The following is a 25,253-nucleotide window of genomic DNA, read 5'->3' as shown; positions in this document are numbered from 1 at the left end:
CACTCTTTCAGTTTTATCTCGCGTGCATTACCACACTAGCATACACCGCATAAAAATGCATATTAATTTGATCCAATCCCCCTGATGCTATAGATCACCATACTGCGTTAAAATGGCCGGAGCTCGCGCTGTTTTATTTCTTCGAAGAGTCTGAGTCTCGACCACATGACTCTCACACTGTACCTAACCATCGCCAACATCATCGCTTGAAAGATATGTCCAACACCGGTGTCACTGGCCTCGCCCTCTAGCGTCGTCCGTTCACCATCATATCCAACAGAGACCAGCCCAGGATCAAGGCCATCTTTAACGCCTGGCGTTTGTGAGGGTGCCAGCTCGGGTCGTGGCATCAACGCGATACAAAGGTCGCGCACGTGACGTGGAACGCCATCAACTTCGACACTCTGACACGACACCACGCCGCTCACAGTGCCAAGCGATCACGACGTCGACTAGGATCGCGCGGCCATACCTTATCACCCACACTTTACCGACACTGCTCTTCAAACGAATTCGCATTTGCATCGGGGTCAGCATCGTAGACTCGTGACGTATAATTCAGGAGTATTTGAGCAGGGCTGGAAGCCGGGTCATCACTGTGCGGCACCACGTTATACCTATACACATCCTCCGCCGCTGAAAACCCCTCGCGCGCTGTCATCATCTTGTCGGGTTGGGGTGTTTCTTTCGGAAATACCGTCCCTGACGGGGCTAAGGCCGCTCGATGCCTAATATTCGCACCCTATCTGCTTGCCAATTCCAATAGCGACGAGCTTCTGCTATCGTTTCCATAAAGGCATGTTGCCGAAATATCACCCCATCTATATCTCCATTCTCCTGGTTTTTCTCCCAGGAAGAAGGCTATTACTGCTGTCTTATCTATGTGAATAATGTTTCTCGTAAATGCACTGCTCATCTTACATAACACTGCGGAAAGACGTGCAGCCGCCGGTGATGAGCTCTCGTGTTGCACATCTCTTCAGAAACACCACCTCTAGATGAGCGATAACACTGGCAACATCGTGCCGCGTGAGCTGCCTCCAAGTATCGTACCTGGAGGGGCTGCAATCCACCAAGAGTTAACACGCGCCCGGGTGGCCTGCTAGATACCCTTCGCTCGGGTGGGGGGTGGGGTCAGTTTGACCCCAACTAAGATCTCGGGAACTAAGAACGGTGGGGGCACCAAATTTGCGGAGTGTGTTGGTCTGTACGTGAACTCACTTAAGTCAAAGTTTGAGGTCACTAGGACATGACCTTCGGGTCAAATATGGTCAAACAAGGTCAAATTCCAGGTTGGTCCACGAAGTGCCCCTAGAATCTAGATAACTGTTTCTAAGCAAACGGTCACAAGCTCATTTCAGGTCAGTGACCTTGCTTGACTTTTTGGAGGTCATGGTGACCAAAGTCATAAGACTGCCCTGAGTCTTGCATATGAATAAGCGACAAAGGTTACGCTAGGCATTATGTTCCTAAAAAAACGTCACCCTGGGTCATCTTAGGTCAACGATCTATTCTGGCACCTAAGAAGTCATTGGAAGATGTTTTATGCAGTTCCTGCTATCAGTGAATTCAAAATGAGCACCGAAAAGTTCTCCATGCAGCATGCCCTAGAGAGATAAAACACGTCGGTTTTGACCTTGGTCTGACCTTCATACCTGACCTTAGGTCAGATTAATTTGATCATTCAATGTTCATGTTGCCAAATAAAGCATCTCAAAGATGTATAGCTTCGTCAAACACTCCGTTGTTGCAGATTGAGCGATTCCCTGGAAATCACTTCGTTGAAACCATGGCCTGACTTTGACCTGCCATGGGTCTGTGACCTTGCAAAGTACATCTAAATTTCTTACACCAAACGATCCGCTATGTAATTGTCAACAGCTATGCAAGGTGTGGCGCGGCTACGCCGCGCCGTTCAGAAACCATTCTGGCAAAACATTTGGGGGCAATTTGACCTCCGCCCGGGCGTGTGTTAAGTACTGCCGACCACCAACATGACAGATGTCCATGTTCACTAGGTCCCAGTTTATAATTGCGTCCAGCGAACCGTGTTGCGGTAGCTGTGGGGTCGGATCAATAGACTGAAATGCCGGGCACTTTTTGCTATACCGTTACCCCAGAACAGGTAGCCAGGAGCGCCTCCCCTCTATCCCAGCGCCGCAATAAACCGTGCGTTAACACCAGAAAACATAAAATCAGGTCGCGGTACTCCGAACCATTGAGAGGAAACTAACCTAAAGAAGCAGGCGAAGAGGTGGTGGAGACCCGAAGGAATTGTGGTATGCAATAGGCAAGGGCAAATCATACATGAGAAGGCTTAAAGTAGTCGTAGCCAAAGTCAGCTAATGACAGCCCGCTACGACCACCCAATAAGCTACAACCCCTCATTCACAGTGTTAGTAAGGGTTGTACAGTCACACAGGTCCGAGGGGCAATTAGCTGGTCATTTTCGTGTTGGTTTTTTAGCTGGATGTCAAGGGGTCCATCCAGCTAAGCGGAGCTTGCTGCTGGGAGGACTCCCGGAGCCAGAGCCATGAATTGGGTACAATTGCATGAATATGACTGCATCAGAACGTCATTATGGAACATGAAGGAGGCGAAATATGAAGTGTGCTACATACGTGCGGGGCAAAACATTGCAACGTACTCGAACATGCTGGTTATGTTAACATGCATTAAAGAAATGCTTGCGGATGATGTCCTTAACGACGGTTTTTTATTCAGAGGTATCAGTTATTCTTGGAAAATATGAAATTATAATGTCGTTCAAAAAGTTTAGGGCCAAGGCATGATGTTTATTGTTTAGGTTTTGTATTATATATTGTATGTATAAGTTTAAGATAAGTTTTGTATCGTTTAAAGATAGGCACGGAGCTTGGTGGAGGGTACGCGTTTTCTATAAGACGCACAGCCTTTTTTGCAAAATCACTAACCGATCTAGTTGAGAAGCATAATTTAGACCCCAAATCAAGCAGCAGTAATTTAAATAAGGAAGAACTGAAGTGTGGCAAAGGCGGCACCGGCGCACTACCTGTACCTGTTCCCGCGTCACGGATGGGTCCGACCGTTTGCAGAGGTGGAGTGTGCACATAGTGCCCGGGTGCCCGCTGGCCTCCTGCACAGCCAGGATGTTCAGCCGTGGCGATTCCGCAGACTCCCTGAGTCTCTGAGCCTCTTCTAGCAGAACGGAGTGAAAGCCACTTGTTCAGAACTCTTGTCAAGATGTCGGCTCTCTTTTCTGCTGACAGAGCAATCTTCACCTTGAGGTCAAGATCGCACTGAGCGACGATGCTCTTGATCGCTTCCAAGCGTCTCCGAATGAGCAACTCGCTTCGAGTGAGCGGCAGTGCCGCTTCCGTCCTCAACCGCGCCTTCCCGGACAGGGCGCCGACGAGCCAGTGATGCACCGTCCTCGAGTCGGTGACGAGAATGATACGCTTCATTTTCCACGTCACTGCGAGAGTAATGCCCCGAATCACAGCACCTAGCTCAGCGAGGTTGATATGGGAGTTCATGTTCTTTTACGGAGCCAGCAAGCATCCTTAATAACTTCTCCGTTAACTACAAGGACGGCTCCCAGGGCGAGAGAGCTCGCAAACAGGGGTAGTGAAAGTGTACTTTTTGTCGCACAAAACCGATATCATGCACAAAACCGAAACGTCCAGTCATGCACTGCCCTTGAACAAATGTCAGGATGAGTGCTGCTGCTAGGAAAGTAGACACCTCTGTCCCAGACTGAGATAGCCCAATCACAACAGGAGTTTTCTTCCTCCCTCGGAACTTGACGGGGTCTCACGTTTAAACTCGATCTGCGGCTGGATTTCCCTTCCTCGACCGAAAAAAGCGAAGAACCTCGATAGCCAGGGCAGCAGAATGTATGGCAAATTCCGAACCAGTAACGAGCGGCAGTGGGAATAACGCCAAATATGGGGGCTCCCATGAGGCCATGCCCCCTTATGAAAATCATGTTTCCGCTTCGAGCACCATCTCAATCGTCATCAAACTATCCCCCGTACGTTAGGCATGCTCCAAGCCTTGCGCAACATATTTTGACTGGTGCGCGCTTCTCGCCACGCCCCAACAGCAGTATCAAAATTTGTTTAACTTTACACCAGGTGGATAGCTCTTTCTGAACAAGTTACTCGCCATGATAGGAAGGGGTAAGGTAGGCTATGCGGCCTCCCTCCCATACGTTTTTCTGAGGATACCAATGCGGCATATTGTGCAGTCTTGCTCAAGTCTTTGGTAGCCTCTGAGCCATCCATCGTAGGCGTGTTGACAGAAAGTGCCACCCGTAATTCTGGTTTCAGAATAGCGATGTTTTTACGACATTGCAAGACGATTCCAGGCCGGCGTTTTGAACTGGAATAGTCATCTTGAGGAAATTTTGATGCAGTTCACGGATATGTCCTTTTTAAGACCCAAAACGCTTTGGTTCCCGAGTTAAACGCCCGCAAAGCACGAAAAGGCGTATTTACAACCAACTTAAAAAACGTCTTCCGATTAATTACACCATAGACACGTCATTATGTCCCCGTGATACTACATGCTAATTTTTGTTTATGGTCAAAACAGCATGGCCGCTGATACATTCGCAAAGCCGATGATACTGCACATGTGGCACAGTCCGCGGAAGATGGCTGGCTGTCAGTAAGATTTTACTGCTGAATGCGTGTCGCAAACACAAGCATGAACAATTTCGGGTTGTGCGACACTCGACGTGAACGGGTCATTTTTCTTATTTCTAGGTCACAGGTCAATGTTATAAAAAAGAACGCCACTGTCTGCAAAAAAGTGCGGCACCCCAAAAACTGGGCACTCTCTCAAACTTATAAAAAAGAAGACTCGACGGCAAATCCGTCTTTTTTTTCTCCTGCTGGCGTTTTTTTTTCTTTTCTACCAACATGTCTCTTGCAGACAGCTCGGTTGGCGCCTTGTGTACCGGAGCACAGGACCTTGCACGGGTGTATGGGTTAGCAAGGCATTATGAAATTGGGGAAACATTGCAGTAATATGAGATGTATATTCATCTAGGCATTTCACACATATGGTATGAGAAATTTAAATCTTGAACAAAAAAATTGTGTTTTACAAGAAGAATCTCTTGAGCCGCATTACCATGAACACCCGCTGGGACCTTATTCAAAGGAAGGTTACGGTGAAGTCCGGTGTTGTGATTGAAGATCTGTGCGGAAATTGTGAGAAAACCTGCAATTTGATAGTCCCGCGAGCTGTGCAAATGTGAGATCACACTTATTTGGACCAAAGATTGTGAACCGGGGGCTCGAAATGCGTGTGATCACTGGTGGTGTGTGGCAGTGGCTTGCATCGGCATTGTTGTGATGGGGAGTGTGCGTACTAGTTTTGTTCTTCTGAGAGAGAACACTGTTTTGGTATTCTTCAGTCTACTGACTCCCAATAAAATATGATATATTGATGCATGATATATTGATGCCTAGTGATGTTGATGCCTGCCTCTACCGTAATGTTTGTGTTTGAACATGACAAGGGAATGCTGACAAACTGACAGAAACCTAGCACTTTCATTGAAGGGGTGTACAAAGGCAAGTACCCGTACTGGTACTTGATTATGATTTCGCCAACATTGTAAACCTGTTGAGCTATTACAGCATGCAATTAATCCATTACACGTCATTATATCAGCATTAATTTTTGCAGTAGGGGCAGGTGTGTGCAGCTCATTAAAGGACATGCTCGGTATAGGCTCACATTATATGGCTTTTCAAAATTGTCTTTCCCTAAAGAATTATGGAAATAGCTTCATTGCTACTGATGGACATACTGTCTTCACAATTTTTGTATGCAGGCGAGCATTGCTCCTGAGTGATCAATATCATAGTCACTGCAACTTGCGTGGGATGCTGGGTGCTGAGAAAGGTGGAAAAGTATTGCTGCTGGTGTCTTGGTCAGCACTTAATAATAGGTTCATCATGAGCCTGGAGTGCGCTGGCAGCTTCATCACTTCCTTGCATTTTGCCCATCTAACCATAACTTCATGCACTTGTCATGTCTCCAGCCTTGTACAAGATCAGCATGTTTGCAGTGTCATTTCACCGCATGTAAAATGTTCCTGTTATTTTTAAGTAAAGCAGCATGATGGTTGCAGCATGTTGCATGATTGTGGAAGTGGAAGATGTGTTTGCATCTTTCTCACCTGTGTTTTCTGGATTCCTGGAGCGGGCAGAGCAAGTGATGCCACTTATTGCTTGTCTGCTTTGCTGAAAGTGATTTGTATATTGTACCCTGTGTTTTTGGTCAGTCATATGTCAGATGGGAAGTCAGTACAAGAGTGCATGCTTGACCCATATTTTCATGCTGGAATTTATTATGAAAGCGGCATGAATTGCGGTCAAAAAACGATATTGTTGTTCATTACGTCATGCCACAGAACAGCACCGAGATAGTGCCAAAATGAAGCTATTGACCAGTGTCATAGCACAATGTACCACATTGGCTGGGCACTCTTTGTCAAGACTGTGAGGTAGTAGCTTATAATTATGAGCGACTGGAAAAAATTATTTAACAATGCCAAAGGATTGTCTACGGCAAAAATATCGTTGCACCACAATGGTCATATCAGTGTTGGCTATCAATTGCATGAAAAACCTAAGCAAAAAAAAAAATTGGTGTCCCAACCATACCATCTTTATTATGGCAGTAGCAGTGCTTTGACAATCAATGCATGGCAACGATACAAATTTATCAATTTTCGCATGACACCACATTTCCACTCACAAACAATAAAAACAATGTTACAAATTTATTAATTTTGGCCCGACACCCCATTTCCAGTAACAAACAGTAAGGACAGTGACGACTGTGCACATCACATGATATCAATGCCAGAACTACAGCACTGCGTGCAACGATGGGTCGACGATAAAGTATTGACAAAGTCATCAACAGCAAAGCAGCAACAGTAGAAGCACAGCATATCGTGCTTTGATATTAATTATCTGCCATAAAAGCCGGCGATCGCTGCGTTGCGCATGTCAAACAGTCCACCAAAGCTTTTCTTACGGCCAGCACCAATTCCAAAAAAAAAACACAAATAGCCCACCCACCAAACCGCCCCCCGACACAGCCACTGCGACGGGAATGGCCGGTTAGCGTCAGCTTTCGTTGTTTGGAGGTATTCTTTAGTTCTGGCTACCAGATGCTGCCAGGTTTTGCTGTCGTCACAAGCCCGTTTCATAACGCCATCAGATAATGACATAACGGGGCCCATTTTTATCAGCTTTGAAATTTTACTACTTAGCGTCGTTTTTGAACTTTGAAAGCTTGCCAATAGTTAGAAGAAAACATTTCAAATCATATTTGATGCCTAACTGAATATCTCCGAACGTGGAGCATTCCCTTTAACAACAAGAAACTTCTTAACAATCACGAGATCTGGCCAAAGAAAGTTCACTGTTTGCTTGTTTTTTCTTGCGAGGCTTTGCCTTTCTCAGTTTGCAAACGTCAGAAAATCCCCCTCCCCCTCCACCAGTCCGTGTCACAAAAACCGGGGGATCAGGGTAGGAGCTAAAGTTATCGGCTGCCATCCTTTTTGTCTCATTTTGTGTATATATATATATATATATATATATATATATATATATATTGGTGGAAAACCTTTATTTCGGTTCATGAAAACAACTGCTACAGCAGAATGACACATTTTTTCCAACACGCAAAATCCAAACAGCAACCCAAAATTGCCCGTTGCATGCAAGAAGCATGCGAATCTAAGGTTATCTGTGGTGGCTTTCATGCGTAATGCAGGGGTGTCAATTCAAATTAATGCCTGAGGCACTGCCCAATATTTATGGTGGGTTGGGTGCCCGCAATGCTGATTCCTCCCCCCCCCGCCAGCCAATATTTCCAGCTGGAAAATTATCAAAGATATGAGGAAAAAGCTAATTATAACACAAAACCACCTTCCCTGCACTTAATTTATTGATCACGATCCATGGATTGCTACCTACACCTAATCATGCATAAAAACTGGTACATAATGCCGTCACCACACAAACTAGATTGATTCCTACTGCCAATATAGGCTGCATATAGGTTAGGCTGTCTGCCTTCACAGCCTGCACTTAAATGTATGCAGTGATTATGCTAATAGCTCCATCAGGTCAATTTTGTACTTCAGTGTTAGCAAAAACAGTAATGCAGCATACCATATTTGCATCCATGCAATGCTATGCTCACTAGTGCAAAGGAAATATGCACATGAAGGAGCACTGCAGAATGAATGACTCCAGTGCTTTCCTGTTACAGTAGGGGCGCTATCATCAGGAAAAAGCCAGCATTGTCCTCAGAGGCAACCAAATGCCAACCTCCCACTGACCTCTATAAACATCATGCTATTTAAAGTAAAACGCATGGTGAAGGGGGAGATGGCAATGAAACCTGTACCCACCCCTCCTCATTGCCTGAATTTCCTTCACCACTCCACTCCTCACTTTCATCACCTTCTCATGGCCTATATCGTTTGGTATCGTATACATTTCGAGCAACCAAGTTTCATGTTAACAAAAGGTTGAACCGTGAAGAATTGCTCAAAAGCTATCAAGGCATTGATAAAACAACTGCATTTTAAGCAGGGACATTGTTTTTGAAGATCACTTCCTGGCTCTTTGAAAGCGAAGAAGGCTGGTTGCTTGTAACTCCTTCAGTGAGTTAACAGCCTTGTCGGTGTCTTGAAAAGGCGGTTTGGATAATCACAGGTCAATTTCTACCTTAGTCGATCATCCCGCCGACTTACCCTGAGCTGTCAATGTCTCTCGTCGCTGAGGGGAGGATGGTGAATTACGGTACAGCCAGCGAAGTAAACAAGGCCAGAAATTAAGCCCCAGGCAGGTATTTATGACACAGCAACGAGACTGTCACTTTGACCCAAACTCAAATTGCACTCAAATTTGACTGGATTAAAAGCCACCGCCCACCTCATATCAGTCGCATCGTAACAATTGAATCACGCTCTTTTGGCCAGATAAATCCCCATATCTAAACATTTTTCAGTACTGTCTTTATAATGTCTAGTTTGGGACACTGAGAGTCGGCTGTTAAAAACAGCGAATCGGCCGACCGGCCAGGCCATTGGAAATACATTGATTTGTCGCCGACCTGTCACCGAGCCGGCCGACCAACTAAAAATCGTAGGATATTTTTGTCGTTGGGCTGGAGTGAAACCTAGAAAAGATACCAGGGTGCCGTGGAGTACGGCAAATAGTTTTTACAGGCACATCTGCCTGCGTTGTGTGACGATTTCTTTACCATGGAGGCATCATATCTATGTATGGGGACCTCACGCTATGTTTTGCATAGTGCGCTGTATTTTTTCGTCTTAGCCGTAACCAGAATTTGCTTTCTAAAAACATTTTTGGCTCCAAGCCTCGCGTGAATACATGCGTTTTTGTCGCCAACCTTGTCCACCAAGTCGTTAGGTCTTACCGCCCCTGCTCGCATCAACCCATATAACAGCGTCAGTCCCGGGCACGGCCCACCTCCCCCGAACGCGATCTGATGCTCTGACATACTGAAAAGTCTCTGCCACCATGCCGTGCAGCTTAGGGCCAGTTATCTCATCGCCCCAGCTGGTCGTCGCCACGTTGGCACGTCTCTTTACGAAGGATGCCGTCACACGCAACGAGCCACAGGGAAGTGGTTCGTCAGTCAACCACAGATGGAAAGATGGCCGGCCTCGTTGTCTTTGACGGCAGCTCGATGTCGCATTTCCCTCGCCGCCAGAACATTTCGTGCTTCTCCCCAGACTCTAAGCACCAGTGCGTGTGCCCCGTGCTCTATACGCTCAAGAGTTTTGCACGCCAGCCCATGCTACTCCAGATGAGTGTTCACCTCATCTATACTCGCGACGTCTTCCCCCACCAGGACTTCTTCTTCGTAAAAACTGGGGGCGACATCTATCTGTTCATCCTATCTAAGCGCCTTGTTCAGCACCTTCATGGCCAATGGCGCAATGCGTATGCCGGAACCGCATCTGGTCAATCACCACCTTTGACCCTGCCAAACAACGGTTTGGCAGGCTCATAGCGATTGATGTGCTCTAACTTGTAGGTAAGCGAAGAAGATCTAGCAGGGCCACGTCCCCTCCGCGCCGACGCCATTCTCCGATCTTCTTTGTACGACAGTCCGCAACTGCCGTGTGCAGGTCTAGGTGGGCGTTCAGTTCTCTGAAGTCTAATACTGGCCGTACTTGATGTTTTCCTTTGCACCCCGGCCTTGACGGGATCGCTACCTCACTTTTCCAGGGAACCGCTCTTCGTAACGAACGAGTCATCCCCCACCCACTCACTTCGAGGGAATTTGCTGATGCTCCTGGCGCGCTGCCGGCGGAATGTAATGCTCTTCAGTCGAGCTGAAAAGCTTTTCCGGCTCCCTTCTGCCGCACCACTTCCACTGAACCGATTATGTCTTAGCCACCACGTCGTACGTCGCAGTGAAATCAGATTCATAGAGCTGATTACCGTCGTGCACATCGCAGATGTCTTATCAGGCTGCCGCGTAAGTCCAACGCTAAAACGGACGTCATTTCATCCATAAATGGTCACGCCCCGCGCGGCATTAACTCCGCCCACCCCCAGAATCAATGAAAAGCAACTGTGGCTGCAAACGTTTTGGTTTGGCTGGGCAACAACCAAAGAATTTGCAACTACAGCCTGACCTGACTGCAGCGTCATATATAACATCCTGGTACCCTCGCACCAATCACCTGCCCTCATCATCATCGCCGCACCAACCCACCTGCCGTCCCCAGGTGACAGTGGTCGCAATACCCCGCGCTTAATCCATCGCGGGCAGAGAGATGAATAATACTTTGCGTGCACCCTGTGTCCACCAACGCCTTGCAGGGCACGCTGCTCATTTTCAGCTGAACGACTGGGGGTGCATCAGTCATTGAGGACCTGGAGAGGAGACTGGCGCTGAATTTACTTCCCCGATTCCGTTTTCCAGACATGCCGATATCACATGCCTGCGACGACAGCACCGGGAGTAACGCAGGTTCCGCGCTCCACGGAGACCGCGACCGTGACCACTACGCTCCAGGACGGAGTCCCTGGCTGGGAAGCTAACTCGCCCGCACGTGTAACAGATGACGTTGGAGTCTGAGGCAGTGCTACGTCCGCACCGTCCGCCTCCAGCGGCAGAGGTGACTGTGGCGACGCCCACACCCTCGTCCACGAACAGCGCGCAAGCCCGGTTCAAATGTCGGGTGAGCGACGTATGCTCTATACGAGCTCCTGCCCGCAGCTTGCGCAGATCGGTTTCCGAGAAACCCACCACAAAAGCGCACCCCAGGGCCTCATCTGACATACCACCAAACAGTCTCGATGTGCAATGCCAACTTAGCTGACGGTACATCAGCTTAGTAGACATCTATCACCCGAACAGCCTGAAACATACTGTCGACGAAATATTAATTGGCCCGAAATCTGTCCAGCGCGAAAGCAGACGTCAGTGCCTTCTTGATTTCATTATAACTCCTTTTTGTTCCGCTGTAAGCTGCTGGTAAAGAGCGAAGGCTCCTCCCGTCAGCCGCAGCGGGACTATGTTTTGGAGACCTGCCACATCCCAGAGCTCGCACACTAGCTCCGTCACCTCGTGTCATTCGGGGACTGGCTGAGTCGTGCCGCGAAACTCCGTAATGAGACGGAGGCCCGGTTCGGCACTTTTACCGCGGTTAAACCAAACGCCGTCACTCGCATCTTTCTTGCCTTGTTTTCGTTCGCCTATTTTTTTCTTCATTCTGAAAAGGCCGAAGTAGCTTGTGGTAGAAAAGGTGGGCTCTTCGTTTCAACCAGTATTTTTCAATGATACCACGACCGTCAGCTCCGTCTCTGCCTTCCCATCTCATAATACCCTCACAGAAAGCCCGTTCGCAACTTTGTTTTCACCTTGCGTTTCTCGCGGCACAGCGGGGCCCCCACCTTCATTCGCCGTATCAATACAAAAAGCACACTCTTTCAATTTACATCCCGCGTGCATTCCCACGCTAACATACCCCGCATTTAATACGCGCTCGGGGGGGGCCAAATTGACCCCCCCCCCCCTGAAGGTTTTTCCAGAATGCTTTTCGAACAGCGCGGTGCAGCAACGCCAAATTTTGCATATCTGTACGCAGTTGAATAACGGATTGTTTAGGATCAAAAATTTATATGTGCCTTGTAAGGTCGCTGACCTATGACAGGCCAAAGTCAGGCCATTATTTCAGCGAAGTCAATTTCTAAAGAATCGTTCAATCTGATGCAACAGCGGAGTGTTAAACAAAGCCACACCTTTCTGAGATGCTTTCTTAGGCAACACAAATATTGAATGAACACATAACGCTGACCTAAGGTCAGGTATGAAGGTCAGACCAAGGTCACAACCAACCTGTTTTATTACTTTAGAGCTTGTCGTATGGAACAGTTTCTGGTGCTCATTTCAATAGTTATTGATAGCAGGAACCGTGGTGTACATCTTTCATTGACCTATTAGAGGTCACAATAGGTCATTGCCCTGAGCTGCCCCAACATTTTGTTTCTAGGAGCAAACTGCTTGGCATAATCTTGGTTGCTAATTCAAATGCAAACCTCGAAGCAGTTTTCTACGATTTTGATCACCGTGACCTTAAAAAGGTCAAACAAGGTCACTGACCTTAAATGAGAACATGACCTTTTGCTTAGAAAGAGTCATCTAGGTTCTGGGGCCCTTTGGAGACCAACCTAAAGTTTGACCTTGTTTGACCTTGTTTGACCCGAAGGTCATGACACAGAAACCTCAAACTTTAACCTAAATGAGTTTACGTACAGGTCAACACACCCTGCAAATTTGGTGTCTCTAGCTCTCTTAGCTCCCGAGATCTCAGGGGGTTCAAATTGATCCCCGCCCCCATCCGGGCGAAGGGTATCCAGCTGGCCACCCGGGCGCGTGTTAAGCTAAGATGCATTTGACTCACGTGTGCACTGCGCCGAATAATCTTCAAGATGGCTTTTTCAGTTCAAACCCCCATGCAAATGTGGAACACTCCTTTAAGGTGTCATGATGGCGGCCACTGCTGTGCAGAGCCGGCAGGGCCGTCTCAGGGCAATGGTGGCATGGTGATATCGCTGGTGTCTGCCGCCCATTATTCCTCAAGCTGTCCCACCGACGGCGCCTGGAAAAAACTAACTCTCAAGGTTAAGGGTCAATGTCATACAAAACTGGAACCGTGCCAGTTTTTTGTTTGCTTGAAAACTACCACAAATGGCTAAAATATCGATGAGCAGAATGTCCGCTTTCGTCACACTTGAAAAACAAAACGTAGAGGTCAGAGGCCATGGTCAGGTAAAACGCAGTACCGGCTGCCATTTATTCGAAAACTTAAGGAATACGATTCACTTCGTCTAATGCTAGCGTTCGTTATGCCTGCCTATGTCACACTGGAAAAACGAACTGTCGAAGTAAAATGTCAATGTCACAGAAAACGCGTTACTCTGAGATTTATTCGTTCACCGAAGAAATTCAACGAAACTGGCATTATAGTGGTGCTCGTAATGTCCACTACCCACACGTATGTTGTCCACACGTCCACACGTAATGTCCACACGTAATGTCGAAGGCCAAGTTCACATAATACGTGGTACCCTGTCATTTATTATATTACTTAAGAAATGCGACACATTGTGTACCATAATGGTGTTCGTGATGTTAACTTTCCTCACATCTAAGAAAGCTCAGTATCTCTGCACATGGTGGCCAGTAATCATCCTGTTAGTCCAGCAGCAGACCGCTATTGATATGTGCATGCAGACCGCGGAATTTGCAATGCTCAGATTTCCCCTTCAAATCGGTTGCAAGGAATGTCGTCACGCAACGTCGACTTCGGATGACGTATGTAGCTGCACGGGCTGCATTCCATGCAATTATTCACTTAGCATACCATTTTCAAGTTGTCACGTTCTCTGCATCTCGAAAGAGTTAGTGGGAAGCCTGCAGGATGCTCACTCTTTTTTCTTTTTTCTTTTTTCTTTTTTTTTGTTTTTTTTTCTGGCTCGGGGTATGGCTATGTATTTATCTGTGATTCAGATGAAGCCCTCACAGTTACTCGAGACCGGTCTAAGTCGTAGAAGGGTGAAGCTACCACGCATTGATTTACATATATGCTATTCAGCATGTCGCGTTGGTTGAGGCGCTCTTTCATCTTACATTCCAAGTGGTCCATCAAGGCTGCCGGCTCAGCATACATGGCATCGAACGTTGCGGCTAACCATTTGGCGAACCAGTGGCCCCCGAACGTGCCCATGTTCTCACGTGTATTATGTTGCTGCGCACTTTTCTGTAAACAGTGCATTCCGCCGTCGTCAGTATAGCCAACATGAACAACTGAAGTTGGGAAGGACCATTAGATGATCAGTTAACTTGCTGCATGAATACCTTGGTCGCAGCTGACCAGAGTTGACACTTTATTTTAGTTCATGTTCTAAGTTTGTCACAGTTAACTAGTTCTCATGAAGGGCATGGGGCAGATAAGCGCCATGCAAACAAAACAAACGTAGCTCGTGCCTATCTACCGCATTTATATGACAATTTGGACTTCGAGCTCTTAAGAGCAACGATCAGTATCCAGTGATGCATTATTCAGAAATGTCTGGGCGTAAACATTGGACAGGCCATTTTTCGTTGGACAACTTTCCGCAGCTGCGGAGGAGCGCGATTGCGCCCGCGAGACCTGGGAGCGCTGCCGTACCACAGAGGCGTGCCATGTGTAACAGCGGCGCCGTAACAGAGTGAAGGGACTGATCGCTCTCGCGTGACGCTGTTACCTGTGCAGCGGTCTGCCAATATGGCGGCGGGATTTCTGGAGCCGCCTCAAGCAATTCGGACCGCAGCCAGCGAGAGGGCGTGACATACCCGACTGCGACATGGGCAACTGGGCAGGTGCACTCAATGCCCACTTTGCTGCCGTTGGCTCCTGCATCCTTGTGAGGGCGGCGGCTGTGTGTGGTGGTGCGGGTGCGCCCCTGGCTGGACCGCGCCCGTGCCGTGTCTGCGCCCCGGCGTTCTCCCAGCTTTCAGCCACTCTATCGGAGCTTTCTGCAGCCATCAGGAAGATGAACGCGTCGAGGGTTTTCGGTGTCGATGGCGTAGCATTCTATGCAGTGAAAAGTGTTTTCCTGTAATTGGTGCTCATCTTCTACATCTGCTCAATTTCTCTATCATGCCACGCACCTTTCCGTCCGACTGGAAGATCGCGCGCGTCACCCCGGTGTCTGAGTCGGGTGATCGATCAGACCTGACCTGAACAACTTTAGGCCCATTGGGACTTTCTCTGTACTGTCAAAATTTACCGAGAAGGCAGTCTGCTCTCAGCTCACTTCTTACCCTCTTGGCAAATATGTACTGATTCCATCGTAATACGCTTACCGTCCGCGTCACTCGACAGCGGACGCCGTGATCGATGCTGTCGGGTGGCTTGTAAGGGCTGCCGACGACGCCATGTTGTGTCGGCAACGACGATTGACCTTTGCAAGGCCTTTGAGGGAATTAATTACGGCGTCCTCCTCAGCTAACTGGAATGGTGCGGGGTGTCCTCGGAATGGTTCCGAGACTACTTGAACGGTCGGAATCAGGTAGTTAGTAGTGGCTCGGTTACCTTATCTCTATCCTGCAGGATGGCCCAGGAATCCATTGTCTGCCTGTTCCTCATCTTCATTAACGACCTATCCAGTTTCCTACCCCATGGCCGCTTACCATCCTACGCCAATGACACCTAACTCCTTGACTCCGCTACTCCCGGTGTTTCCCTTTTCTACCCCTTTCAGGCCCGTCGAACCTGAAAGCCCGTGTCGAGAAGTCCATTCAGTGCATTCAAAACTGGTTTCCGTCAAATACAAATGAAACCCCAAAAAACAGGCTTCACGCTGATCGGCACCAAGTCCTCTATCCCAAAGACCTTCAACTTCCATCTCCACCCCGCACAAATATTTATCCATCATGTTCAGTGAAGGTACTGGGTGTACTCCTCGACCACCACATTACGTAGGAGCCCCACATCTCCTCCCTCGTTCGGCGCTGTAACGCAATCATCGTATCCCTGTTGAATATCCGACACCACTTAACTCCTGAGATTTTGAAGGTCGTTGCCAAATCCACATCTTCCCCCACATCATTTGTCCATCTGGGGTGGAGCGACTGAGCGTCGCCTAGACCGGATGCAAAGTGGGATACACTTCACAACCAGGCTAGTGAGCGGTGTCCGCCGCAGCGATCACATTTCACCCGTGCTGTAGGCGCTCGGCAGGCGTAGCGTTGCGAATCTTGTGCACCACGGGGAATGCCTGAACGTGTACAGGGCACTGCACGTCCCCGAATCTTTTAGCGCACTGCGTGCTCTTTTCGTAACACGCGCCGAGTCCTCCAAGCGCCAAACTCGGCCTGTTTCGGGCGGTGTCGGCTCGTTACATGTGCCACCTGTCCGAATGAGCGCCTCCCAGCGGCACTTTGCGTACCGCGCCGTCGCCGCGTGGAACCGACTGCTTGCCGCGGCCGTCCGCGCCCCTCTAACCAGGCATCCTTGGCTGTTTTGAAACGCGCTGGGGTGCGGGGGTCAAGTTGACCCCCCCCCCGAAGGTTTTCCAGAATGGGCCAAATTTTGCATAGCTGTTTGGTATCAAAAATTTAGAGGACCTTGTAAGGTCGCTGACCTATGGCAGATCAAAGTCAGGCCATGGTTTCAGCGAAGTCCTTTTTTAGGAAATCGTTCAATCTGATGCAACAACGGACTGTTAGACGAAGTCATACATCTCTGAAATGCTTTCGTAGGCAACACAAACATCGAATGAGCAAAGTACGTTGACCTAGGGTCAGGTATGAAAGTCAGACCAAGGTCAAAACCTGTTGTATTACTCCAGGCCTTGCTGTATGGGGTAATTTCTGGCGCTCATTTCGAATTTATTGATCGCAGGAACTGCATTATACATCTGTCATGTAATTCTTAGAGGTAAGAATAGGTCATCGACCCAAAACGACCCAAGTCGACATTTTGTTTTTAGGAACATACCGCCTAGCGTAATCTTTGTAACTTATTCAGATGCAAAACTCGGAGCGGTCTTGTATGATTTTGGTCACCATGACCTTCAAAAGGTCAAACAGCATAACTGACTTTAAATGAGCTTGTGATCTTTTACTTCGAAGCAGTTATCCAGGTTCTGGGGGTACTTTGGAGACCAACCTAAAATTTGACCTTGTTTGACGTTATTTGACCCGAAGTTCATGACCTAGGAACCTTAAGATTTGACTGAAGTGAGCTTACGTATAGGTCAACGCACCCTGTAAATTTGTTTTGGTATCTATAGCTTCCTTAGTTCTCGATATCTAAGGGGGGTCAAACTGACCCCCACCCGAGCGAAAGGTATCCAGCCGGGCACCCGGGCGCGTGTTAAATCGCAGACTTATTGGTTGGACTGAAACTGTGTATCTACGCGTATGTGTGTATCTCTTTACTGTGTTTGTGTTCTTTTTCCTTGTGCGACTATGCGAACAACCACCACGTGGATGCGCCACATATAAAACAACCGTAACTGCAACTAAAACTAAAACTGTAGGCTGGGGTATCTGATGGCACCGGGGGAGGAGGGGGGGGAGGGGGGGGGGGAGGCGGGAGAATGAGCTCACTCGATAGACCATGCACTGACAATGCCAGGAGACAAGGTTGGCGCTTCATTCGGCTGAAGCCCGCGTCCCGCGGTGCACCAGCTCCGCCGTTACGACGTGGGGGGTCGACGGGCCGATGACCGCAGCGTGGCACGCGTCGATAACGGAATCTTCGTCCAACATTGGGCGTTTGCTATTCCGTGCCCGGGGAAGCTGCACCCGTACGAATAATCCTCCACCACCCACCTTTGTCTTACAAAATCGCAGCACTGCCGCTGCGTGGCACCACGCGACTATCCTACGTCGTGTTCTACGTCGCATCGGACATGTTCGTGCACCCCGCACGCACATGTCCGATGCGTGGGCCATTGACATCATGAGCATCAATATAATACGACTTTTTACATTTCTTAAAGATACAAATACATGCCAGTTTACCGCGTTTTGCGTGATCGTAACCTTTGAACTTGATAGGTTTTTCAAGCGTGACGAAATCGGCCATGCTTAGTATCGATATCATATGTTTTCGTGACATTTTGTATATCTTTACCAAGTAAACAAATTAATGCCAGCGTACCGCGTTTTGTGTAAGCTTGATCTTTGACCTCAAGCAATAATTATTGAAGTGTGATGAAAGTGAGCGTCATGAGCAGCATTAAAAAACAAAATTTGTTTCATCGATTTGTTCACTAAGAAAATGTCGGGTTACTTCATTATTTGTTTTCCTTACTTTTGACCTTGAAAGGCAATTTTACCAGCGGTGACGAAAGTGAACATTATGAGCACAAATATGATGCCCATTTTGTTGCGTTTCTTACGTAAACGAACACATACCAGTGCAACGCGTTCTGTATAAGCTTGACCTTTGACTGTCAGAGTTAGTTTTAAAGTATGACGAAAGCAGACATCACGAGCATCAATATGACAGGACTTGTTTGGTATTTCTTAAGGAAATGAATAAATGCCAAGGTACGCTTATCATGTGATAGTGGCTTCTGGCTTCTGAGAATTTAGCCCCTGATTAGCAAGTGAGCTATTTCCAGCGATTTTGTTTTGAGGCGCGAGGGCTTTCGCCATCAGAGGGCCCATTCTCAACCCTGTGCCCCTCCCCCCAGGGATGAAAAAGCTTCTGATTTACCGGATATGATCGGTGACAAAAACTGAAGTTTTTGCAAACCAATAGGTGACAGAATTAAGAAAATGAAAACATGTTTCAACAGACAAGACCACCTTACAGCAGATTATCGTAGCTCGACGAAACTCAAGGCTTAGTACTGGTCTGTGCTCGCTAACGTTCACAACGTGAACACATGTCGAAACGTTGATGTTTCGCTGTATGAGCAGATTGAGCCAAAAAGTGCTGCCAAACATAGTAGCCTTAATCAGGATAGTTTTTAGCAGGTGCCAGAAACATACTGCAAACTAAACTATATCAGTGCTGACGTCACAAATTGGTGGTGACACAGTTCTTTTCCAATGGCCCTCAGATCAGTGTTTTTGATAGATTTTTCAGCCAGTAATGACTTCACATCCTAAATATTACAAAATACCAGAGAACTAGGCTTGTTACTGATCGAAAGAATCGTGGCTGGCAACAGCATATTGCGACAAACGTGATCAGTTTGCTTCGCAGCGTTTTAAAGTGCAGTGGCATTTGAGACAGACGGCATGGTCGCTCGCCACGCGGTGATACGTTAGGTTCATTGCGAGGATGTGGGCTGCTGTTGGTTGCGTTCATGTCGTGAGAAGCTATCTAGCTAGGAGGACGTAGCTAATCGTCAGTTGTTAAAGTAATAGCGTTAAAAAGCCCTGCCGATCTAGGATTGTTGTTTGTGGATACCTAAGCTGTAGCTTCGGGAATAAACGGAAATCGTTTGGACAGACACATGTCGAGGATTCATTTGGGACTTCCTGCTACTGAGGGGAACAGCGGCTTTGAGGCAAGAGGCCGATCATCGCTGGTGTAGGCCTTTCACATTTCCGGTTGCATCTCAGGCTTAGCACACTGATCGGTGGGCAGGCATTAAATAAAACGTTTTTAATTGCAACCATCTTACATATAAAGCTAAATGAAGGTACAACAGGTGTTCAAAATGCCGTTTGCATCTGTTGATACCAATATTGTATGGGTTTTGATCTAAATAATTGGGATCATGCTAGGAAGTGCGGGTTCTGCACCAACAACGATCATGCCAAGATGATGAAGACGGCCAACGTTTTCAGGCGATTGCACGATGACGTCACGAAAACAGTTATATTGTTTCAGGTGCTCGTAGAACCATGTTATCGGTACATGTAGGGCCAAAGGGATGCGGTTTTGCGAAATGCGTAGGAGTGAAAGATGGGAGGGGAAGGAGGGAGGATGCAAGAAGAAAAATGGCTGAACCTGCCTCCAAAATGCACATGTACAGATTTCTTCCCAGATTTGACGCAGCTTTACGCAGCTGGCAGCAGGACGTAGTTCCTAAAAATCAGTTTTTGGGGCTCAACCCCAAATTATGATGCGCGAAAAATAATGGATAAAGCTGGTAGCTAAAATAGGAAACTGCAGCCCTGGTTAGAAGGTACAATCCCGCCTCCCCCCCCCCCCCCCCACCCCCACCCCAACTGAATAGAAAACTAGGCTGATTATTTAAAATATGCCTTCGTCTGATAATTATGTTAACTCACATTGCTGCGGCGCACCCTAAAACACCAATCAAGAACAACAGTCACCTTACTGCGCTTTGCGGTACAACCCGGGCCGAAAGGTTGTTAGTTTTTACGAACGCTGTTTTTGGTTTTTTCGTTACTTTCCACCAGTCGTTGCCCGAAGCCTCGTGATCTTTTGGACTTCAATGTCCGCTGGAGAATTACGTTTGAAAATCATTACGCACGCAGAAGATCCCCACAAAGAGCATAGCACTTCGCGCTCCGAGCTCGTCGATGTATCGGGGTTTGCGATCTCTACGCACTGGGCTTGAGCGCGCGTGGGGCGAATATATTCTGGGATCTAACGTGCAACAGTGGCGAGAAGGGGTGTCACTTCGTATACTCTTGGTGGGAACTGAGGCCCCTTCCTTACGATGGTGGCTTGAACCTCTGCAATGCTTCTCTGAGCTCCCCCCCCCCTCCCCCTCTCCAGTATATATGAGCAAAAAGGGAATGCCAGGCCAACCAACTCCAGCAAGTGTCTGAACAGCAGGTACAGTAGGTACCTGAGTGATCACTATCAGTATCATCATCATCATATACTGTCATAAGCACTTTCGCATCAGCTTCAAGGCGTAAGTCATTATAACACACAATCAGAATAAGGGGGCAGGTTAGTCAGCTTTATTTGCTCAGATCCACTACCGACCTTAGAAAGTGACAACTTTGACTGCGACGTTTACAGAACCGATTTTGTTGGAGCCCAAAAATGGCATAATGTGAAAGCTGATTGTGCACATTCCCGAAACTACGCATGTCGAACTTATCAGCCATGTGTTATTATCAGAGAATTGTCCAGCACGATTACATTCATACCTGCGACATATTTGTTAAGGCAAAGGTACATTTGTCCGCTTATGAACGTTTGTGGTGTAATGCATAAATAATACTAAAGGCATATTAGTATTCTTGTACTAATACGTATATACGACACACTAATACTAATATTATTTTAAACTAATGCGCCTATAATAAAGGCGCAATCATTCCGCAGCTGCGTGATGCAACATGAACTCTAGAAGTGCAGTGGCGTAATATCTACCAATTATGCTTTTGGGACCAATAATGAAGAACGTAGCTTCGCAGGGACAATAACAGTGATGCGTCGGGCCAAAAGTCTAAAACGTTTTCCTTCCGGACAGAATTGCGCTAGATCCAGCAATTCGTACCAAAAAATGCTAACTTGCTGAAACGCTATCGTTTTGCGGCCAACCTCATAACATGCGTTTGTCCCGATAAGGTTGTAATCTTAACACCGAACTCGATTTCGGACTGGATGCACGACAACTTCATTATAGCGATGCCCGTCCCATAGAACTCCCACGACCTCCAAACACATCGCGGAAATAAGTGCATTCTTACCTTCGCCTGTATCATGACTTTTACAAAGCCTGGTGTCAAAGCTTTTACAAAGCCCTGTCACTGTTAACTTTCACATCACTGTCACACTCACCGCCAACGCTGCCTTCAGAAGCACCTGTACTGACAGTGCGGTTGTCGACGAGTCGACATATTCTCTCAGACTGACCGGTCTTGAGACTGATTTAAAGACAGCTGTGCGATTACCTCCTGTTGCCTCTCCGCCAGCTACCGCAGTCTCGCGGTCTGATGTAACAGATCCTCGTTATGGACACATTCATACGCCGCGCCACATTCGGAAACTTCCGTGGGCCAAATGTGGCCGGTGTGGACAGGGACTGTCGTGATCCCGGAGACGAAACCCACCCGACAGGGCAAACGCCTTGACGCGTGCAGGACCCAGACACGGCTAGGTGCCCTGAAAATGCTACCGTTAAAACACGATCAGGGGCTGGCACAGTCATGGGACCAACCTCATTAGGGGTCCCGACACTGCTACAGGGTCTGACCCACACCGCCGTTGCCAGTTGCCTGGCACAGGCAGAAGCCTGGGCACGTTCATGGACTTGATACAGCCAGGGGCTTGATCATCGTCGGTGACCTGATCCTAGCTATCGTCAAAGCCGGGGTTTTTCTGCAATCGGGGATCCCCCCCCCCCCCCCCGCCACCCTGTGGTGAGTCCTCGTCGTGAAGAGCAGGGAATCAGGGCGAGGGCTAAGCGCTCCGCTGTCCGGCGTCAGTCCTTCTCAGCCCTGCGTCGAACACGCTACCTCGGCTGGGTCCGACACGCGGCCGCTCCAGTGCCGGACGTGCGCCCACACCAAAGTTGGACAGCTGCTCCTGTGCCAGTTACGCTACTGGCTCATTACCGGACACGAGACCTTACCTGTTCCGGACGGCCCCTCCTGTGCCGGACAACCGGCGACTCTTGTGCCGTCTCGCCTCTCCTGTGGGACACGCAACCCTTCCTGTGCCGGACACCCGGCCAGTCATGTGTCGGACATTCGGCAGTACCAGTGCTCTAAATGGCGACGCCCCAGTGAGCGACTCATCGCAGCTGCAGTGAGGTACTGGCGCCGCACGCTCTGTTAAGATGCAGAACATTATAATGTCGAAGTGCGGGTTAATGCAGCAAGCACGGGTGTCGATTTGTATTCTTTTGTGAGGGTCCTCGCCAATGTTGACTTGGCCCTCCCCAGTGTTGGCTTGGCCCCCAATGTTTTTGGCTGGAATACTGAAAAAACGTGGGTAAAAGATGATCATAACACAAGAGCTATCGTTTCTGATATTTCTGCGTAGTGGTGTTTCGCACCATTCTCATGACAAAAAGTCATGGTTGCTCTCACCACAAAATACAAATCGTAACAGCTGAGCGAATAAGCGATGCAATAAACTTCACATATATAGCGCGATAAAACACGCCAGGGTTTGCGAAATCAAAGTGAAGTTCTTCCTAAGTCCTTCATGGATTACCCTGTGCCCGTCCCCCACAACCAAAATGCGTGCCGCCTCCTATGACCGCCATAGAAGAGCGCCATCGGCGCCTTAAGGTGGTCTCTAAAGGGGCGTCCTCACAGGCCGATCAGAAGAGATGCGTGTGTCCAGTGCCTGCTCCCCGGATCCAACCCTGCATGGCTTCTATACTGCTTAAGTTGAAGGCGTTTATCAGTTATGCAAAAATTAAAAGCATATATTGCGTTTAATCAAAATAAAGTGGGTTAAATCCGGTGACCAAAAAAAATGGGAGGGGGGGGGGCAGGTTGTTGGGCCTTCGGTTCGGCAAGAATGTCAGCATTCTTGTTGTCAGCACCAATGTTCGGTTGTCAACAATAATTTCACACCCTGCTGTTTTTAACGACTTCGTGATATGTGATCAATAGGTCCCAGGTCTACAGATGGAACATGAGATACACTGTACCTGAATCTGCCCATGGCAGAGGAGCGGACGAATGCTATAGGCGGTTCTAGCATGTACGCTACACGAATGCCACTTTCAAAAGTTGCGATCTGGTTTCATGAGCGGTGTTGAAATCAGAATTATTACGAAACACTAAGTAAGGTCGTCATGTGACGGCACAGTTTCCGTGCTCAGACTCCGCGCTAATCAACCAATCTCGCTAATTACGACTCGTTATGTGGGCATTGACCCTCCATCCATGTAAAGAAAGGCTGTGGAATAGGTGTTGGAAGCCCGTGTTGTGTTTCTGGTTGGTGGTTCTGGATAAGGGAGTCGTTATTTTTAAAGAGTGAATTGCAAAGGCTTAGAAATCTGAATTTTGGGAAGTGTGGAAAATTATGAAGCTCCATCTCAGGCATTGCATTTTCAGAAACAAGATATTTGTCATAAGAAACAGCAGTAATAGCAGCAGCAGTAATGCTCAAAGTAAGGTGACGTGGCTTATAAAATCAGAATAGTGTACAATCTGGTAGCAAAGCGGTGGATTGATCTTTCTGGATGCATCAAACCCTGCAAAATGGACGTGCGCAGCAGCCTTAAGTCCGTTGCTACGATGAGATGCAATGAGATAGCAATGAGAGCCGTGTCCTAACCACCAGGACTTTTGACATGTCCAGCAAATTATATCTCAGTGCATATGAAACTCCCGAAACCAAAATGACCAATCTTTTTCACGCATTGCATTTCAGTTACCTTTGCTTTCTGTGCTTTACCACATTTACAGCTGCATCGCATCGGTCTCTGATAGATTCTAATCATCGGTCTCTACAGGTGACAATAAAGACCGTCCCCAATGTCTTCGGTGACGAAGACACTGTTTCGCCCCTGGTCGATATCCGCGGTGCGTAACCAACGAATGGCCGCTTGCATGCTTGTGCTGTGATGCCAACAATCGCACTGAATCAGTTTACAGCGGATACAAAGCGGCTTGTTGTTACAGGGTTCATCCACACGTTCGATCAATCTCCGAACTGCTAATCTGGCAGGTTCGACGTACAGAGGCCCGATAATCCCTGCCGGGTAAGGCAGCGGTTGAATCGAGAGGCACATGACATATCTGAAGTTTTTCTATAAGCACAGGGAATGTGTCACAAGTTTCTAAAGCTCTTGGTAGCATTTTTTGGAGAAACTGCATATGGCACAGATGGCAACACACGAACGACTGCGGTCGCATGTTGAACAGAATATCAGTTATCGACAACGATTTTAGAGAGCTGCACGTGCAATAGTGAACATGCGTCTTCGTTATTTCTTGGTAAGTAAGGACTGAATAATGGTGATCTACAAATTGATCTCAAACCATTTCCAAGACGTCCTACCCACATTAATAAAGGTGATTTATACTGATTATGTCTATTACGTTGTGTAACCTTGATTCGTTTCTTGATAAGCATGTATATGTATACATAGAGTTAACCCATTCACATTCACATGCGTGAAGGGCAATCAAAAAGTGCCTTCTAGAACATGTATGTATTTGCACTTCGTTAAATATGTTCTTTATCAATACTTCCCTGCCATTTCAAACTGGAACGCATTGTCAACACGCTCTTTTAAAGAAGTGAATTGTTCCATTCTAGAGTTTTAGTCATGTTGTTCGGA

The sequence above is a fragment of the Pollicipes pollicipes genome, unplaced genomic scaffold (assembly GCF_011947565.3).
Source record: "Pollicipes pollicipes isolate AB1234 unplaced genomic scaffold, Ppol_2.1 Scaffold_7262;HRSCAF=8765_pilon_pilon_pilon, whole genome shotgun sequence".
NCBI classification, from domain to species: domain Eukaryota; kingdom Metazoa; phylum Arthropoda; class Thecostraca; order Pollicipedomorpha; family Pollicipedidae; genus Pollicipes; species Pollicipes pollicipes.
This window is presented reverse-complemented; position numbering follows the sequence as displayed.